Here is an 18,955-nt window from a genome sequence, read left to right as displayed (position 1 = left end):
CGACAACCTTACAAGAGCATCAGTAACTAGGTTATCCTTACCTGAGTGGTAGTAAAGACTCTTGTCATAGTCATTGAGAAGTTCAAGCCATCTCCACTACCTGAGATTAAGCTTTTTTTGAGTGAACACGTACTGTAGACTCTTATGATTTAAAAAGATATCCACTTGAACACCATACAAATAATGCCAACATATTTTCAAAGCAAGCACAACCACTAACAACTCTAAATCATGAGTAGGATAATTCCTCTCATGCACCTTCAACTGCCTGAAACATAGGCTATCACCTTCTCATGCTGCATTAAAACACAAAAAAGCCCTACCCAATATGCATCACAATAAACCATAAACCAATCATTTTCTTCCGACAAAGTCAAAAGTGGAGCCGGAGTTAGCTTATCCTTCAACTTCTCAAAACTCACCTGACAAGCATCCGACTAAGAAAACTTATCATCCTTTTGAGTCAACTTAGTCAAAGAATCCACTATCGATGAGAGGCTTTCCATGAAGCTCCCAGATGTCGGATAGAGTCGTGGGCCTAGGCCACCCATTTACCACAGCAACCTTTTATGGATCAACTATTATCGCCTCATTAAAAATAATATAACTCAAGAAAGTTGTAGTGTTCAACCAAAATACACACTTAGAGAACTTGGCATATAATCGATGTTCCTTTAAGGTCTGTAACACCACACGGAGGTAATTAGCAAGATCCACCTCACTCTTTGAGTAAACTATAATGTTATTAATAAACACATTAATGAAGATATTAAAATACTACCTAAAATCTATATTCATCAGATCCATTAACACTACTGGGGCATTTTTTAATCCAAATAAAATCACCAAGAACTCAAAATGCCCATACCATGTACGAAAAGCCATCTTAGGTATATCCACCTCCCTAATCTTAAGCTGATGGTACTCCGATAGAAAATCTATCTTAGAAAAGAACTTGGCACCCTATAACTATCAAACGGATTATCTATCCTCAGAAGAGTATACTTGTTCTTAACCGTTACCTTATTCAACTGCCTGTAGTCAATGCACATCTAAAGGGAACCATCCTTCTTGCATACAAACAACACCGTGCACCCCACGTAGAAACTCTAGGATGAATAAACCCCTTATTCAGAAGAGCCTTAAATTACGCCTTGAGTTTCTTCAACTCGGCCGTAGCCATTCGATACTGAGGAATAGATATTAGACGAGTGGCTGAAAGCAAATCAATACCAAATTCTATTCTCTTTTCAGAGGAACACCAAGAAGATCATCGAGAAAGACCTTTGTAAACTCATTAACCACAGGAACTTATTGTAAAGAAGGACCTCCGAGTTAGAATCTTTAACCTGGACCAAGTGATAAAGAAACCCCTTAGAGATTGACCTCCAAACTCTAAGATAAGAGATGAGCCTTCTCTTAGGATCCAAAGAACCACTTTCCCATTTTTTTAACCGATTCACTAGGAAACTTAAAGATAACCTTCCGAGTCTGACAGTCTAAGGACACGTAATGGGAGTGTAAATAATCCATACCTAAGATGACATTAAAATCCACCATCCCCAACTCACACAGATCCAGCAAGGTCTATTTGTTACCAATAAATACCACACATACCCGATAGACCTTTTTAGCAATAACTGAGTCTTCTATAGGGGTAGAAATAAAAACAAGGATCCAAAATCAGTTCGGGATCTAAACCAAAAGATAAAGCCACATAAGGAGTCACGTAAGAAAGAGTGGACCCCTAATTAAGTAAACAAGATACGTCACAGGAAAAAAGTTATAGCATACTAGTAACGATATCTGGTGGTGCCTTGGATTCCTGTCGGGATGCCAAAGCATACAACCTATTTCAACCAACACTAGAACCAGAAGCAGTAACAGAAGATAAAGCCAAAGGAACCTTGTTCACCCCCGTACAGACCTTATTAATCGAACGATCCCTGAGCCGATGGCCTGGCTAGCCACACCTGATGCATTTTTACCTCCTTTATTCACAATAACCCTAATGGGGTTGCCCACAAAATCTATAAGGAGGGCATGAAAAAATTGACTGACCTCTGCTCGCCTGATATTGGGCACCTTGTGCCCGAAAATTGCCACCACCCTGATGACGCCTATCTCTGGACTAATTTGGGTAAAGGGTAGTGGTAGTAAAGAAGGAACCGAAGCTCCTCCACATATTTTTTGCCACTTGTCACCATTACGACTATCCTGGGACTACCACCTCCCTAATCAAACTACCTCTCTTTCCCTGCCTATCCCCAAACACTGTCTGTCTCCTCTTCTCATCCTACACTTGTTGTATATGGACAATCAACCAAGAAATATCCATATCTTTAATAAACAAAGTAGTCTTGCACTCCAAGATCAAATCTCTATTCAACCCAGAAACGAACTTTCTCATACTCGTTCTCATGTCAACCACCTAGTCAGGAGCATACGTCGACAACTTATGGAACTTTAAGGCATATTTCTTGACAATCATTCTTCCCTACTTAAGATACACAAATTCCTCCATCTTAGCTTCCTTTATCTCTTGAGGAAAGAAATGATCCAAGAAGGCATTATAAAAGACCTCCTATAATTTAGATTTTTCCACATCACCCATATCTCTGTCCTACTTATCATATCACTGATAAGTAACATCTTTGAGCTGATAAGATGCAAAGTTCACCCCCTCTACATTGGCAGCCTGAATCACCTGAAACATCTTCTCTATTTTATCTAAGAATCATTAGGTATTCTTCTCTACCTTCACTCAAGTAAAAGTAGGAGGACCCATCTTCATGAATTGGCCAACCCTTATGGACTCAGGAAACAACCCACCAGATGCATCCCGTTAAGCCTAAGCAGCAATTAACTGAGCAATAACATGGATAGATTGACGAAATTCCACATTGGTCACATTGCCCTGAGGGACCAAAGGAAACTGGTAAGATTTTTAGAAACCTCAGTACAATCTGGAGTAACCTTGAGATCGAAGATATACCCCCATCTTAAGACATACCCCTTCAACATCATCCCTAGGTGGGATAGAAGAATTTTCTTATTTTTTAGATCTATAACGTATGATGTGAAAGACAAAAAAACAATGATTAGAGAATACTTCCGGACATTAGACTCCAATATTTAAAAAAGAATACCAAGAAAGTAAAACATTCTTAAATGTCTTACAACCTCTGTCTTATGAATGCTGCATGCTATACACCCCTTAAATAGAATCTACTCGACACGGATTTGTAGACTTCCCAGTTGACCATGAACCTAAAGCTCTGATACTAGCTTGTTATGAAATAAACCAGATCCTAAACGTAATAGGCATCCTGAGTCAAATCAGGATCGGGGACCTCCCCTAATACCCAACCCAACCAACTATATCTAGCCTTATGTAGGCTGAATTTTGAGCATATAACAAGATAACATGAATGCTCTCATGAAGACTCTGGGATAGGGTCACAACCGTGACCGACCCAATCGAGTCTAACCTTACCAAACCAACCATTCAACCATACCAAGCCAAACCAAAGGTCGTTACCAAAGAGAATACCAAGACATAATGTGATAATCAATCATAAAATATAATATAATGGAACAACAAATAATATCATCCAAGGGTATAAGCCCTAACATCAATACCAATTCCAAGGCAAACACCAATATCGATCCCGCCCATACAAACCCCCAGAAGTACCACAAAGCCTCTATCCAAAAGAGTAATAATATCCAGTTGGGACATGCCCCTAACCATGGCAAAAACCTATATCTAAAATTAAATAAAAATGTCCAAAGATGTCCATAATATGAAATAAAGCCTTCCGAAACCGAATTCACGTTATGGATATCTTTAGACATTTTTATTTTCTTATGGATATTGGTATTGTCCATGGTTGGGGGCATGTCCTAAACAAATATTTTTACTCTTTTGGATAGAGGCTTTGTGGTAAATTTGGAGGTTGGTATAGGTGGGATTGGTATTGGTGTTTGCCTTAGAACTGGTATTGGTGTTGGTCTTATACCCTTGGATAATATTATTGGTTGTTCCATCGTATTATATTTGGGGATTGATTATCATATTATGTTTTGGTATTCTCTTGGGTTATGGATGGGTTTATGGCCTATGGTTTGCCTTGGTATGGTTGGATGGCTGGTTTGGTATGGTTGGACTCGGTTGGGTCGATCACAATTGTGATCCTATCCCAGAATCTTCATGAGAGAATTTATGCAATCTTTTTATATGCTCAAACTTCAGCCTATCAAAGGCTGTATAAGATGGTTAGGTTAGGTAAGAGGAAGCGGTCCCTAGTCCTGATTGGACTTAGTATGCCCGTTACATCTAGTCCCTAATTTCGGTCGTGACAAGTTAGTATCAGAGCTTTATGTTCATGTTCAACTGGGAATTCGACAAAGTTGTGTCGAGTAGAGTCTCTTTTAGTGGTGTGTAGCGCACTACACTCATATGGGAAAAGCTGCAAGACAATTAGGAATGTTTCACTTTCTTGATATTTTACTTTTAAGCTTGGAATCTAAAGTCTAGAAATTTCTCCAATCCTTGTTTATTCGTCTTTGAGATCATGCCTCATAGATATGGAAAATAAGAAAATTCTTCTATCCCATCTGGTGATGATGCTGAAGGGGTACGTCCTAGGATGAGGGTAAATCTTTGATCTCTGGGTCCTATTTTTTATGGTACTGGAGTTTCTCCTAATTCTACCAATTCTCCTCATGGCAATGTGACAAATACTGTATTTTATCATTTTATTCATGTTATTTCTTAGTTGGTTGCTGCTCAGTTTGAGGAAAATATATCAGCTAGGTTATCTGCTGAGGCCACGGGGGTTGGACAATTTATGAAGATGGGTCCTTCTACTTCTATTGGAGTGAGGTGGCGGAGGATCTACAGGGCTTTTTGGATGGAATAGAGAAGATATTTTGAGTGATGCAAGCTACCATTATGAAAGGGATAAACTTTGAATCTTATCAGCTCAAGGATATTGCTTATCAGTGGTATGAGGAATGGGACAGAGATAGGGGTGATGTGGAAGAATCTAAATTGTGAGAGGCCTTTTCTAATGCTTTATTGGATTATTTCTTTCCTCAAGAGTTGAGGGAGGCTAATATGTAGGAGTTTTTAAATCATAAGAAAGGGAGAATCACTTTCAAGAAATATTCTTTGAAGTTCCATCAGCTATCAAAGTATGCTCCTGACTTAGTGGCTGACATGAGAGCGAGAATGAGAAAGTTCACTTCTGGGTTGAATAGAGATTTGATATTGGAGAGCAAGACTACTTTACTCATTAAGGATATATATATTTCCTTATTGACTGTCCATATATAGCAAGTGAAAGATAAGAAGACGAGGCAGGCAGAGTTTGGAGATAGGCAGGGAAAGAGGGGCAAATATTTTAATTAGGGAGATGCATAATCCGAGGGTGGTCAAGATGGTGGCAAGTGATAGAAGAAGAAGTGGGGGAGCTCGAGTTCCTTCTCTACTACTAATGCCCCTTAACTAAAGCAGTTGGGAGAGCATCATCAGGGTGGTGATAATTTCTAGGCACAGGGTTCCCAATCTCAGGTAAGCAGAGATCAGTCAATTTTTTATGCCCTCTATGTCATTTCTGTGGTCAATCCCATCGGGGTTATTGTGAAGAAGGAAGGGAAAAGTACTTCAGGTACGGTCATCTATGTTATCGACTTAGGATTATCCAATTAATAAGGTCGCTATAGGGAAGAATAAGGTTCCTGTGGCATCATATTCTGCTCCTACACCTGGTGGTGTTGCATGTTTTTTGTTACTGTTCCTAGTTTTAGTATTGGTCGAAATAGGTTGTATGCTTTGGCATCACGACAAGAATCCAAAGCATCACTTGATGTCGTTACTAGTATATTATATCTCTTTTCCTATGACGTATATTGTTTGCTTGATCTGGGGTCCATTCTTTCTTACATGACTCTTTATGTGACTTTATCTTTTGATTTTGATCCTGAAGTAATTTTGGATCCTTTTTCTATTTCTACCCTCATACGAGACTCTATTATTGCTAAAAGGGTTTATTGAAGGGGGGTGTGGTATATGTTGGTAACAAGCAGACCTTGGTGGATCTGCTTGAGTTAGGGATGGTGGATTTTGGTATCATCTTAGGTATGGATTGGTTACACTCTTGTTACACCTCTTAGATTGTCAGACCTGGAAGGTTATCTTTAAGTGTCCTGGTGAATTGATTATTGAATGGGAGGGTGGTTCTTTAGCTCCACAGGGAAGGTTTATTGCTTATCTTAGAGCTCAAGGTTAATCTCCAAGGGGTGTCTTTATCACTTGGTCTGGGTTAAAGATTCTAAATCACAAAGTCCTTCTTTACAGTCAGTTCTTGTGGTTAATGGGTTTCAGAGGTCTTTCTTGATAATCTTCCTAGTGTTCCTCTGAATAAGGAAATAGAATTTGGTATTGATTTGCTTTCGGACACTTGTCCAATATCTATTCCTCCTTATAGAATGGCTTTGGCTGAGTTGAGGGAACTTAAGGATCAACTTAAGAATATTCTAGCATTTCTCTGTGGGATGCGCTGGTGTTGTTCATGCATAAGAAGGATGGTTTTCTTTAGATGTGCATTGACTACAAGTAGTTAAATAAGGTAATGGTCAAGAATAAGTATTCTCTACGAGGATAGATGATCTGCTTGACCAGTTGCAAGGTGCCAAGTTCTTTTCTAAGATAGATCTTCGGTCTAAGTACCATCATCTTAAGATTAGGGAGGTGGATATCCCTAAGACGGCATTTCATACTCTATATGGGCATTTTGAGTTCTTAGTAATATCATTTGGATAGACTAATCCTCAGTGGCATTTATGGATCTGATGAATAAAGTTTTCAGACAGTATTTAGATCTCATTGTCATTGTGTTTATTGATGATATTCTAGTTTATTCAAGGAGTGAGGTGGATCATGTTAATCACCTCCATATGGTTTTGCAAACCTTAAAGAAATATTGGTTGTATGCCAAGTTCTCCAAGTGTGAGTTCTAGTTAAATGACGTGACTTTCTTGGGTCATATTATTTCTAGTGAGGGGATAATGGTTGATCTTCAAAAGGTTCATGTGGTGAAGGGGTGGCCTAAGCCCACGACTGTATTCGCCTTCCAGATTTTCTTGGGTTTAGCTGGGTATTATAGGCAGTTCATGGAAAGCTTCTTGTCGATAGCGGCTCCTTTGTCTAAGTTGACTCAGAAGAAGGTTAAGTTTTCTTAGTCGGATGCTTGTGAGGGCATTTTTTAGAAATTAAAGGATAAGCTAACTTCAGCTCTAATTTTGACTCTGCTGGAAGGCAATAATGGGTTTATAGTTTATTGCGATGCATCTCGGGTAGGGCTTAGTTATATCTTGATGCAACATGGGAAGGTAATTGCTTATGCTTCTAGGTAATTAAAGGTTCATGAAAGGAACTATCTTACTCATGATTTGAAGTTGTTGGCAGTAGGTTTTGCTTTAAAAATATGGTGGTATTATCTGTATAGTATTCACGTAGATATCTTTTTTGATCATAAGAGCCTATAGTATGTATTCACGTAGAAGGAGCTTAATTTCAGGCAGAGGATATGGCTTAAGATTCTTATGGACTATGATATGAGTTTTCACTACCACCCAGGTAAGTCTAACGTGGTTGTTGATACTTTTAGCAGGTTATCTATGGGGAGTATGACTCATGTGAAAGAAGGAAAGCAGGAATTGGTGAATGATATTCACCATTTGTCTAATCTTAGATTTCACCTCTTGAAATCTAAAGATGGTGGTCTAGCGATACAAGAAGTGGCTCGGTCATCTCTTGGTGCAGAGATTAAGTAAAAGCAATTGTTGGATCTTATCTTGATAAAAATAAGAAGGGATGTTGGTGGGAAAAAGGTGATGGTGTTTAAGATTAGTGGTGATGATACCTTGATGTACCAAGGGAGATGTGTGTTCCTGATATCGATAGATTACGGCAAAGGGTTTTGTCAAAGGCGCATGAGTTGCACTATGTTGTTTATCCCGACTCGATAAATATGTATCATGATCTCAAGAAGATCTATTGGTGGAATGGTATAAAAAGGGATCTGGTTAACTTTATGGCCTAGTGCATGGTATATCAATAGGTTAAGGTTGAGCACATAAGGCTTGGTGGATTGCATCAAGAAATTGAGTTGCCTGAATAAAAGTGGGAGGTAATCAATATGGATTTCATTATCGGTCTTCCTCAGTCTCAAAACTAATTTGATTCGATTTGGGTCATTAAGTATAGGATCACGAAGACTGCTCATTTTTCGCCGGTTAGGACTACCTTTTCAGTGGAGGATTATACGAAGCTGTATCTTCAGGAGATTTTGAAGCTACATGGGGTACCTGTCTCGATTATTTTTTATTATGGTACATAGTATATATCTCATTCTGGCGATCTTTCCAAAAGGTTTTTGGACTAAGGTTAGTCTGAGTATTTTTTTTCATCTGTAGTCGAATGGGAAAGCAGAAAGAACTATCTAGACATTAGAGGATATGCTTCGATTCTGTGTGATTGACTATGGTGGCAGTTGGGTTGAGCATCTACCTTTGGTGGAGTTTGCTTACCATAATAGCTATCATTCTATTATAGATCTCCTATTAGTTGGTTGGTGAGGCAGACATGTTTGGTTTGGATTTGGTTTATCAAGTTATGGATAAAGTGAAGGTGATTCAGGATATGCTTAAGGCTACCCAGAGTCGCCAAAAGTCTTACGCGGATGTTAGGCATGGAGACTTAGAGTTCAAGGTTGGGGACAAGGTGTTCCTAAAGGTATTTCCCATAAAGTGAGTAATGCAGTTTGGCAAGAAAGGGAAGCTCAGTTCCCAATTTATTGGTCCTTATATAATTTTATGGAGAGTTTGTAATGTTGCTTATGAACTAGAGTTGCCTGCTTGTTTGGGTTTTGTTCATCCGGTCTTTTATGTTTCCATGTTGAGAAAGTGTATTGGTGATCCTTCTTTGATTGTTTCTTTGGAGGAATTGGGTATCTTGGAGTTTTTATATTATGAAGCAGTCCCGATTGAGATTTAGATAGGCAGGTTTGTCAATTGCTGACCAAGGATATGGCTTCGATTAAGGTTCTGTGGTGGAACCATAAAGTGGAAGAGGCTACGTGGGAAGCGGAGGAGGACATAAAGTCCAAATATCTGCTCTTGTTTTTTGCTCCTGAGATTCGTGAAGAAGGTAAGTGTTCTAGAACATATCTTTATTTTCTGAGTTTGTTAAAGAAAAGGTTAATATCTTTGCCTCTTTGTTTTCGAACTTTGATGAAGGTTGGAAATATGTTTGATAATTTAATGACTTGGTGTACAGTTACACCTACATTGTCCTTTATTTGGGGACGAATGTTCCTAGTAGGGGGGAATGTTACATCCTGGGTTTTGGTCCTTATAATTTTTCCTGGGATTCCGTTCTCCAGGCCTAATATAACTCCAGAATATGAGCCGTTTGTTAGGTTACAAGTGGTATAGTCCTATTGTATGCTAACCAGTGTTGGTTAGTGGGATGGATGGGTTACTGGAATGGATACGACTTGGGGGATAAGAGTCATATGGTTGGGTTCGAGTCGTATTTAGTACTCGCATAGGGAACAGTGTTCAATCCTCCTGGTATTCTATTCTACCTGGGATACGGATGGAAGGTACAGATCGTATACTTTGGATAAGACTTGGTTGGATGAGTCATATGTTGAACAGTGTTGGATCCAAGGGTTGAGGATGGATACGAGTGGCGGGTACCACTCATATAAGAAGGGTACGACTCGTGTGGGCCAGTCGTATCCCTGTGATGGGATTTTTTTGTAACTTAAGTTCGGGTATTCTGGAATTTCCCTACTTACCCTAATAGGATCCCATAACTTCTAATCTATTTGGTAGGTTATTTACTTTATTATTTCTCTCATTAACACTTAGAAACTACTTTTTAATAATCTAAATTCTTCTAAAAAGCTTTAGGGCAAAAAAAGGCTAGGGTTTCATCTTGAGAACTAATTCGGGACTTGCTTTGGTGATTTCATTCCATCAATTCTTCGATATAAGGAATGTTCTCTTCCCTCATTGTTAGTTCCAACTAAAGTCCTAATTTTACTATTGGTTTTCATGATTTCATTATTAAATGCTTTTGGGTTTCAAATATGATTTGGGAGTTTTTGTTTATAAATCATTGGTTATGGTTTCCCATGGTTTTAATTATTCTTTTATATGCATTAATGGTGATTTTAGATGATTGAAATACATGGAATGGTTATTGGTAATTGGAATTTGGTTTTGATATATACTATGCCCCCAATGTATTTGACAAAATGTTTACAAAGATATGTTCATTGCATTGTCTTATTTTAAATGGAACTCTTGCTTGTTTTAAACTTGGTAAAGGATTTATGCATGGTTTAAATAGTTGGAAAGGTAAATGGCTGAATGGTTATTCTTGTGGGGTACGGATTCCCCTAAGTGGATTTAAAATGGTAATTGGAAGGGTAACTAAGGTCCCCTATACCTACATATGTTGGCTATGGATAGTACTTTCAAGTATGGTTGGTATGACGATACTACCACTAAATGGCCTTGGTTAATAAATGGTAAATGGATTGCTTGGAAACAGTTTTAATTAGGCATTAAAGGGGAAGGTGTATCTAAGTCGTGGAAGGTGGAGGTCCCAAGGGGACGAAACTGGAAGCTCATATTTGCCAGTATGAGGTTGGTCTTTGTGGACCATTTGCATGATGTCACACCTCATATTGGGGGATGTACTATTCATCCCAACAGGATACTTCCCTGCAAAGCTACACAGCCCATATAAAGGTTTCAAATGCATGCTAAACCCGGTTCCCTTTTTCGGTATTTATATATGTATGGTTGTATGCATTATGTATGGTTTTACTGTGTTTTAAAAATGATATTATTTATCCTTATCCTGAGTTCATGCTAGAGATCACTCGCTAACCCCTCTACTGGCAGTTGTATATCCACGCTATGCAGGAACTGGCCATTTTACTCCTCATGTTTAGCACTCAGATTCGATATCAGTATTTGACTGAAGTGGTGAGCTTCCATCCTTTCAGAAGGCTCCATTTCATGTTATGGACATCTTTAGATATTTTTATTTTATTATAGATATTGGTTTGGACATGGTTGGGGGCATGTCCCAACCAGATATTTTTACTCTTTTAGATAGAGTCTTTATGGTACTTCTGGAGGATGGTATGGGCGGAATCAGTATTGGTGTTTGCCTTAGCATTGGTATTGGTCTTAGGGCTTACACCCTTGGACGATATTGTTGGTTGTTCCATATTATATTTTGGGATTGATTATCATATTATGTTTTGGTATTCTCTTTTGTTATGGTCGGGTTTATGGCCTATGGTTGGATGGTTTGTTTGGTACGGTTGGACTTGGTTGGGTCGGTCACGGTTGTGACCCTATCCTAGAGTCGTCATAAGGGCATTTACGCTAACTTGTTATATGGTCAAAATTAATCCCATCAAAGCCTGCATAAGGTGGTTGGGTTAGGTAACAACGGCAGTCCTCGGTCCTAGTTGGACTTGGGATGCCCATTACGTCTAGGCCCTGATTTGGGTCGTGACATTATTAAACAGTAGTGAACGATACAGTCCATCCAAATATTGTATTGTACTATACAGTACAGTACAATACAATACCATAACATATAGTGCCGTACATTATAAAACCATGGCAAACCACCATCAAAACAAAGTGTTAGTTACATATGCTATAGTTATAGACAGTAAAAATCTTTTTCTTTTCATGTAAGGAAATGTTACTACTACGCAATATAAAGATCTTGAAACAGTTTTAATTTGAAGCAAGTTAAGCAATCACTCATGCACTTATTCTAATTTTTTTTTCGTTTATAAAATTAATCTTCATATATTTGTTACCAATTCATAATCATGGTTGTTAACTCATTGATTATTTTTACTGTTTGTTATAAGTTTTTAATATTTATGATTTTGGAATTTATTAGCCCTTTATTAAAAGTGTTTGCTTTATACAAAATCGTTTTTCCATTATTTTTTTCTAATATTTTACAGTTGAAAATTAATTAAATATATTTATGATAAAACCTTTCCCAATTAAAAGTCATTAGAAATATTGACAACTAATACTTTTCCATTAGTTTAAGACTTCTAAATCAAATAAATTTTATTTTTAGAAGACTTGCAAAATCTAGAAATAATTATAAAAGCGTTAGAATAAGAAAAATTTAAGAAGTATCGAATTTTTAAAAGTTTTAAGTATGTAATAAAAATATAATCAATAATTTTGTAGAAAAAAAAACTGACTTTAAAAACAAGGAAAGATTTTCAATATAGAAAAATAAATCGTACCACAAATATGGTTCAAATTGATGTGTCTCTCTTAATCTCGGGCATCAAAGAAAATAGGTATTGCATGCCAAACACAAAAGTGATGATGTAAAATAAATATGTGCTTACACTAAAATATATGTTTATGTTTACATTTTTATATTAAAGTGGAAGAAATGGTCTGATATATACATAAATTTTGATGAAATTTATTGTAATACGTGTGAACTTTGCGGGGGTCCTATGACCTCTCTAGACAATTTATTAGTGTATTACAACCCTCATAGACTATTTATTAGCATATTTTACTGACATTTATTCACACTAAACTCTTGTATATATTTATTTATTTATTTATTAATAAATTTTATCTATTTATTACCTTATAAAAGTCACTAAATACACTAATCAATAGTGTAGGGGCATAGGATCCCCACAAAGTTCAGGCGTGTTACAACAAATTTCATCAAAGTTTGAGTATATTTTGGACCCTTTTCCCTATTAAAGTATGAAAAATCTTTGAAAAGTGATTTAAATTTTTACACTTCATTAAAAATTTCCGCAATAAATAAAATTATTTAATTTTAAATAGTCAAACGCTACACGTGTGAGGCAAGTTGTTTGAATATGTTTGTCCTTCATTAAAAGTTTTTGCTTTAAACAAATTATCTTTTCACTATTTTTCTAATATTTAAAAGTTAAAAACATATTAAATATATTTATGATAAAACCTTTCTTTATTTGAAGTTATCGAAATTAACAATAACTAAATATTTTTTCATTGATTTAGGAATTCTAATTCAACTAAATTTTATTTTAAAAAGATTTAAAAAATCTAGAAATATATATAAAAGCGTTAGAATAAAAAAATTAAGAAGTATCAAAAATCAAAAATGTAATCAATGATTTTGTAAGGATTTGAATTTAAACACAAGAAAAGATTTTAAATATAGAAGAAAAAAATCTTACCACAAATATGGTTCAAATTGATGCGTCTTTCTTAGCCTCTAGTAGCAAAGGAAAGAGGTACTGCATGGGAAACGTAAAAGTGATGATTCATGAAGCACTTGAAATTTTAGGTGGTAAAATTATATGTGCTCACACTAAAATATATGTTTATTTTTATATTATTATATTTAATTGTAAATGATCTTTGAAAGGTGATTTGAACTTTTGTACTTCATTAAAAATCACCGCAATGGATTAAATTATTTAATTTTAAAAAATTAAAAGTTTCACGTGTGAGGCACGTGCGATTAAACTAGTTGAATAAATAGTGTGACCCATAATAATTCAGAATGAAGAATGTTAATGTAATCAAATAATAAGATCCAAGGATATACAAGGTTTCTTTACAAAAAAAAAAAAAAGTATATTAGGGGGGGGGGGGTGGGGGGGCTTCATAATTATCTCTTGATTACTAGCATAATAATTGTTAGCCATACAAGGAGATCCATGAAATTGGGTCGGGCATCACAATAATAGTCCAGGAAACTAGTATATAAAAAAAGCCTATAATTTGAAATAAAGCCCCCACACTACCATCACAATAATAATAATATTTAAATTCAACAATAATATGAATATAAGCCATTTCATGAGTGGTCTTGAAATAGATTAAATCTATGATAAATATAATCTTCATGTCAAAAGAAGTCAAACGATAACTATATTGGCTATATTTATTTTGGATCCAAAAATAGTTTGTAAATCGGTTTGGAATCGAAAAGGGTAAATCTCAAATTTTATTTAAGAATCATGTTTCCATATCAAGAGGATTTAAATATCAAAAACGAGATATCATTTATTAATATCTCTAAAAAAAATTTAAATAAGAAATTTAAAAATCTTGGACGAAAATGGTTTAAAAAAAAAAAAATTACCAGAGTTTCACCAAAACTTTAAGAAATCTATATGTGTATAATAAATACATAAATCAACGAATAAATATTATATAACGTAAACACACTAATTATATTCATTTTTCAAACAGATTAAACTTGAGCATAAATGAAAAAATATTTTATTAGATTTTCACCAAAACTTTTAGAAAATTTATAAACGTATATAGCTTATAATTAGTATGTAAGGTGTACTCATTAATTATATTATATAATAATTATGCTAAGTACACAATGTAAATATTGTATAATCATATTACATAATGAATAATTAGTGTGTAATATATACAGACTAATTATATGCCTGTTATACAATGATTAATTTAAAATAATCAAACATAACACATGCGAGGCACGCGCGATTAAACTAGTTGAATAAATCAAGAGACTCGGAACAATTCAGAATGAAGAATTTTAATGTAATCAAATAATTAAAATCCAAGGATATACAAGGTATTTTTACAAAGAAAAGAGATAATTATATGTTGGTTACTATCCTAATGATTGTTAGCCATAAAAGGAGATCCATGAAATTAGATCAGTCATCACAACAATAATAAAGGCAATTAATATACAAATAAGGCCTATAATATCGAATAAAGCCCCCATACTAGCATCACAATAATTATAATATCTCAAATAAAAAATAATATGCTTATAAGCCACACGAGGGCAACACGATAATTCTAATAATCTCGTAATTCAAATTTCACAACAAATGCCCATCCCATTGCATGTGGTGCATGAATGGTTTACCGTCCACCCCAATCTGAACAAAGTTAAGTCATAACCTACCTTGAATTGTCGAAACTCTAGCCCAGACCCTTCAACGTGGAGTCTTTTCTTCACGAGTAGTAATGAAATTGATTAAATCTATCATAAACATAATCTTCATGTCAAATGGAGTCCAACAATAACTATATTGGCTATATTTATTTCAGATCCAAAAATAGCTGGTAAATTGATTTGGAATTGAAAAGGGTAAATCAGAAATTTTATTTAAGAATAATGTTTTCATATCAAGAGGAGTTTAAATATTAAAACCAACTAAAAAGGAGTTGGAATCGTACTTTAAATTAAATAAAAATTAATTTTATAATTTATCAAGTATAACCCCCAAATTAAAGTTTGAAATCAAAGATATGAAGTTGTTTTGAAGATGAAATCAATAGAAACTGAAGAAAATAGGAGCTCAGAGATTACGCTTGAAAGATTGATGAAAAATCCCTTTGAAATTGTCAAAACTTTTTGTAGCCTTATATAAGTTTATAAAAAAGGAAAAAATACATAAAGTAGCATACTTAAGTATTAAATTATAAAAAATAACAACACTTTTATCAAATTACATTTTGTAGCATAGATATTTGTATTTTTGTAGCAACAGTTTGCAAAAATACAAAATACATATCGATTATACGGGCAATAAAAATCATATGTATTTGTATTTTTGTAGCAACAGTTTGCAAAAATACAAAATACAACTTGCTATATTATGTAATTATGAAACTTTTGCTATGAAACTCATAATTAAGAGGATAAGTATGTTATTTGTGAACTTTGCCCTATAAAAAAAGGGAAAATTTCAGAAATAACAACTATAGAGCCTTAATTGTAACTTTTATAACAACAGTTTCATAATTACGAAAAATAACAAATTGTATTTTGTATTTAAGTAATCTGTTGCTATACAAATACATATACAACAAGATTTATTGTCCTTGTTTTACTCAAATTAGTTGAGTTAAATTTCCATAAATTACTCTTACTTAAATTAGTAGATTCCTTTTTTTCAAATCAAACTCAAATATGAAGATTATTGTTTCCATGATCTTCAAAATTTCAAAATATCATTCTCTTATATCTCTAACTATTTTTTCTTGTTAGTTTTTTCATTTTTTTATCTTTTTTTATTTCTTTTTTTTTCTTTCCACTTTATTTTCTCTCTTCTACTTTTTTTTTGTTTTTTCATTTTTTTTCTTTTTTCGTTCTCTTTTTTTTCCTTTTCTCATGTAGTATTTTTTTTCGTTTTCTTCTTCTTCTTCTTATTTTTCATTTTTTTTTCACTTTTGTTTTTACACCTCTATTTCTCTTTCTTTTTTTTTTTCCTTTTCACTTCTTTTTTTTTGAATTTTTATTTTTCATTTTTTTTTACTCTTTTATCTCTATCTTTTATTTTTAAAAGACAAATATCTATCATATATACATATTCAAAAAATATATAAAATAAATAAACATACAGATCTGCATATGTATTTACGGTAAAAACCATACATATATATCTACATATGTATTTAGAGAAATACATATCTGACTCACATTTATATATAAACATATATGACACAAAATCTTTATAACAAAAATGACAATTATGTACATATACATATAGGTAATAAAAAAAATGCATGATACATATGTTAAACAGTAAAAGAAAACAAATAAGTACATATGTTCCCCTCTAAAATGACATAGTATGTACAATTCAAAGATAACTTTAACACTGTATAAACTACATATAGCTTTGCATATATATTTGTAGAATACATACCTGATCCATATGTATATTCTTATTTTATATGAGTCACATTTGTATTTTACAAATAGATATGAAGATATATAGTATTGTTATGTTTGTTTTTGTTTAATATGAATATGATATGTATTTCGTAAATACATATATATGTTTTGTACTGTAAAAACATATCCAGATCTATATGCCTGTGTATTTTGTATGTTTTTTGAATTTGTGTATGTGGTATACATATTTGTTTTTTCAAAATAAAAGTTAGAGATAGAAGAGTAAGAAAAAGGAAAAAAAACAAAAATATAAAAAGAAAACAATGAAAAAACAGAAGTGAAAAAGAAAAAAAATGAAGAAAGAGAAATAGAAGTGTAAAAATAAAAGAAAAAAGAAACAAAATAAAATAGAAAAAAGAAGAAAAAAACAAAAATAGAAAAAGAAAAAAAAAATATGAGAAAGGAAAAAAAAGAAAATAAAAAAGGAAAAAAAAGTGAAATAGAAGAGAGAAAATAAAGTGGAAAGAAAAAAATGATAAAAAAATAAGATGAAAAAAAAAACTAACAAGAAAAAAAAGGTAGAGATATAAAAAAGTGAAAGACAGTAATGATATTTTATTTTTAAATCTTGAAGATCATTGAGATAATTATCTTCAAATACGAAAAAGGGGAAAAAAAGAAATCAAAAAAATGAAAAAGGAAAAAAAAAGATAAATAGAAGCGAGAAAATAAAGTGAAAATAAAAAAATGAACATAAAAGAAAAAAATATGATAATAAAAATAAGATGAAAAAAAGGATAAAAGATATGGCTATATTTGGGGGAGGTAAATAGTGGAGTGAAAATAGGAAAATGTAAATTAGTGAGAGTAAAACATTCACTTGCCTAATTAATGCATAAAATAATGCTACTCTTGCTATAAACTGTAACTTTACAAAAGCGTTGCTATTTATTGTAATTATAGTATTAAATATGCTACTTTCTGTAATTTTTTCATAAAAAATAGCCATAGATTATCCAAATAAGAAGATTAAATTTTTGTAAGAAAAATCCTTAGAAAGAGGAAACTATATTCAATTTATTATTTCCCAACAATCATCCCAAAACATTCTCTAGCTATATGTCATTTTTTATTATCTCAAAAAAATTTAAATACAAAATTTAAAAACCTTGTACGAAAATGGTAAAATAAAACATTACCAGAGTTTCAACAAAACTTTAAGAAATTTATACGTGTATAATAAATATATAAATCAGCGAATAAATATTATATAACGTATACAAAATAATTATATTCATTTTTTATCACAAATTAAAACTTGAGTGTAAATGATAAAAACATATCATCACATTTTCACCAAAAATTTTAGAAAATTTATAAATATATATATTTTATTATTAGTACGTAAGGCGTACTCATTAATTATATTCTATAATAATTACACACTAAGTACAGAGTATAAATATTGTATAATCATCTTACACAATATATAATTAGTGTGTAATATATACACATTAGTTATATACCTATGTAATGACCCTCCAGACCATTTTTCGTAATCCCGGTTATATTCTCCATTAGAGACTTTCCATAGCTGTCCCAAATTAATTATGACTTACTGGAATCAATAGTTCGATTGCCGAATAGTTCGTTTGATTTTTTTAATCAATTCCTCATTTAGAAGTCGTCGTAGATTCCGAATGATCACATAGCGAAAAACTCAATAAAACAATATGTGAATTACAACTGCTCCTGCAACTCTAAAATATAATATTTAGGCTAGGTTGATCCTTGGTTCGGATCCCACTGCACCAAAGCTCATTTCGACCCGTTGGTTGAAAAGTCACAAATCGAAAGATATGAGTTTGGGATCCATAAGTGGACTAAACAACCTCTAATAGAAAATCCCACTTCACTTATGTGTCTGAAACATCGAATTTAGTGGGGTTACATAGTTCATTTGCGAAAAACGGAGTCCGAAGGAGTCGGGAGGTCAAAAATAAGTTTTGACTTTGTGGACCCCATTTAACCGCGACCAAGGTACTATAAATAGCGCCTCGGTTGCGAAATTGGCCATTTTCACTCCTTTTTGAGCCATAGAAGCCCTAAAATGATAGATTAACTTTAAAATGATTCTTGGGGATGAATTAGAAGCTTGATTAACAACGGATTTAAGGTATG

The sequence above is a fragment of the Capsicum annuum genome, chromosome 5 (genome assembly GCF_002878395.1).
Source record: "Capsicum annuum cultivar UCD-10X-F1 chromosome 5, UCD10Xv1.1, whole genome shotgun sequence".
Classification (NCBI taxonomy): domain Eukaryota; kingdom Viridiplantae; phylum Streptophyta; class Magnoliopsida; order Solanales; family Solanaceae; genus Capsicum; species Capsicum annuum.
This window is presented reverse-complemented; position numbering follows the sequence as displayed.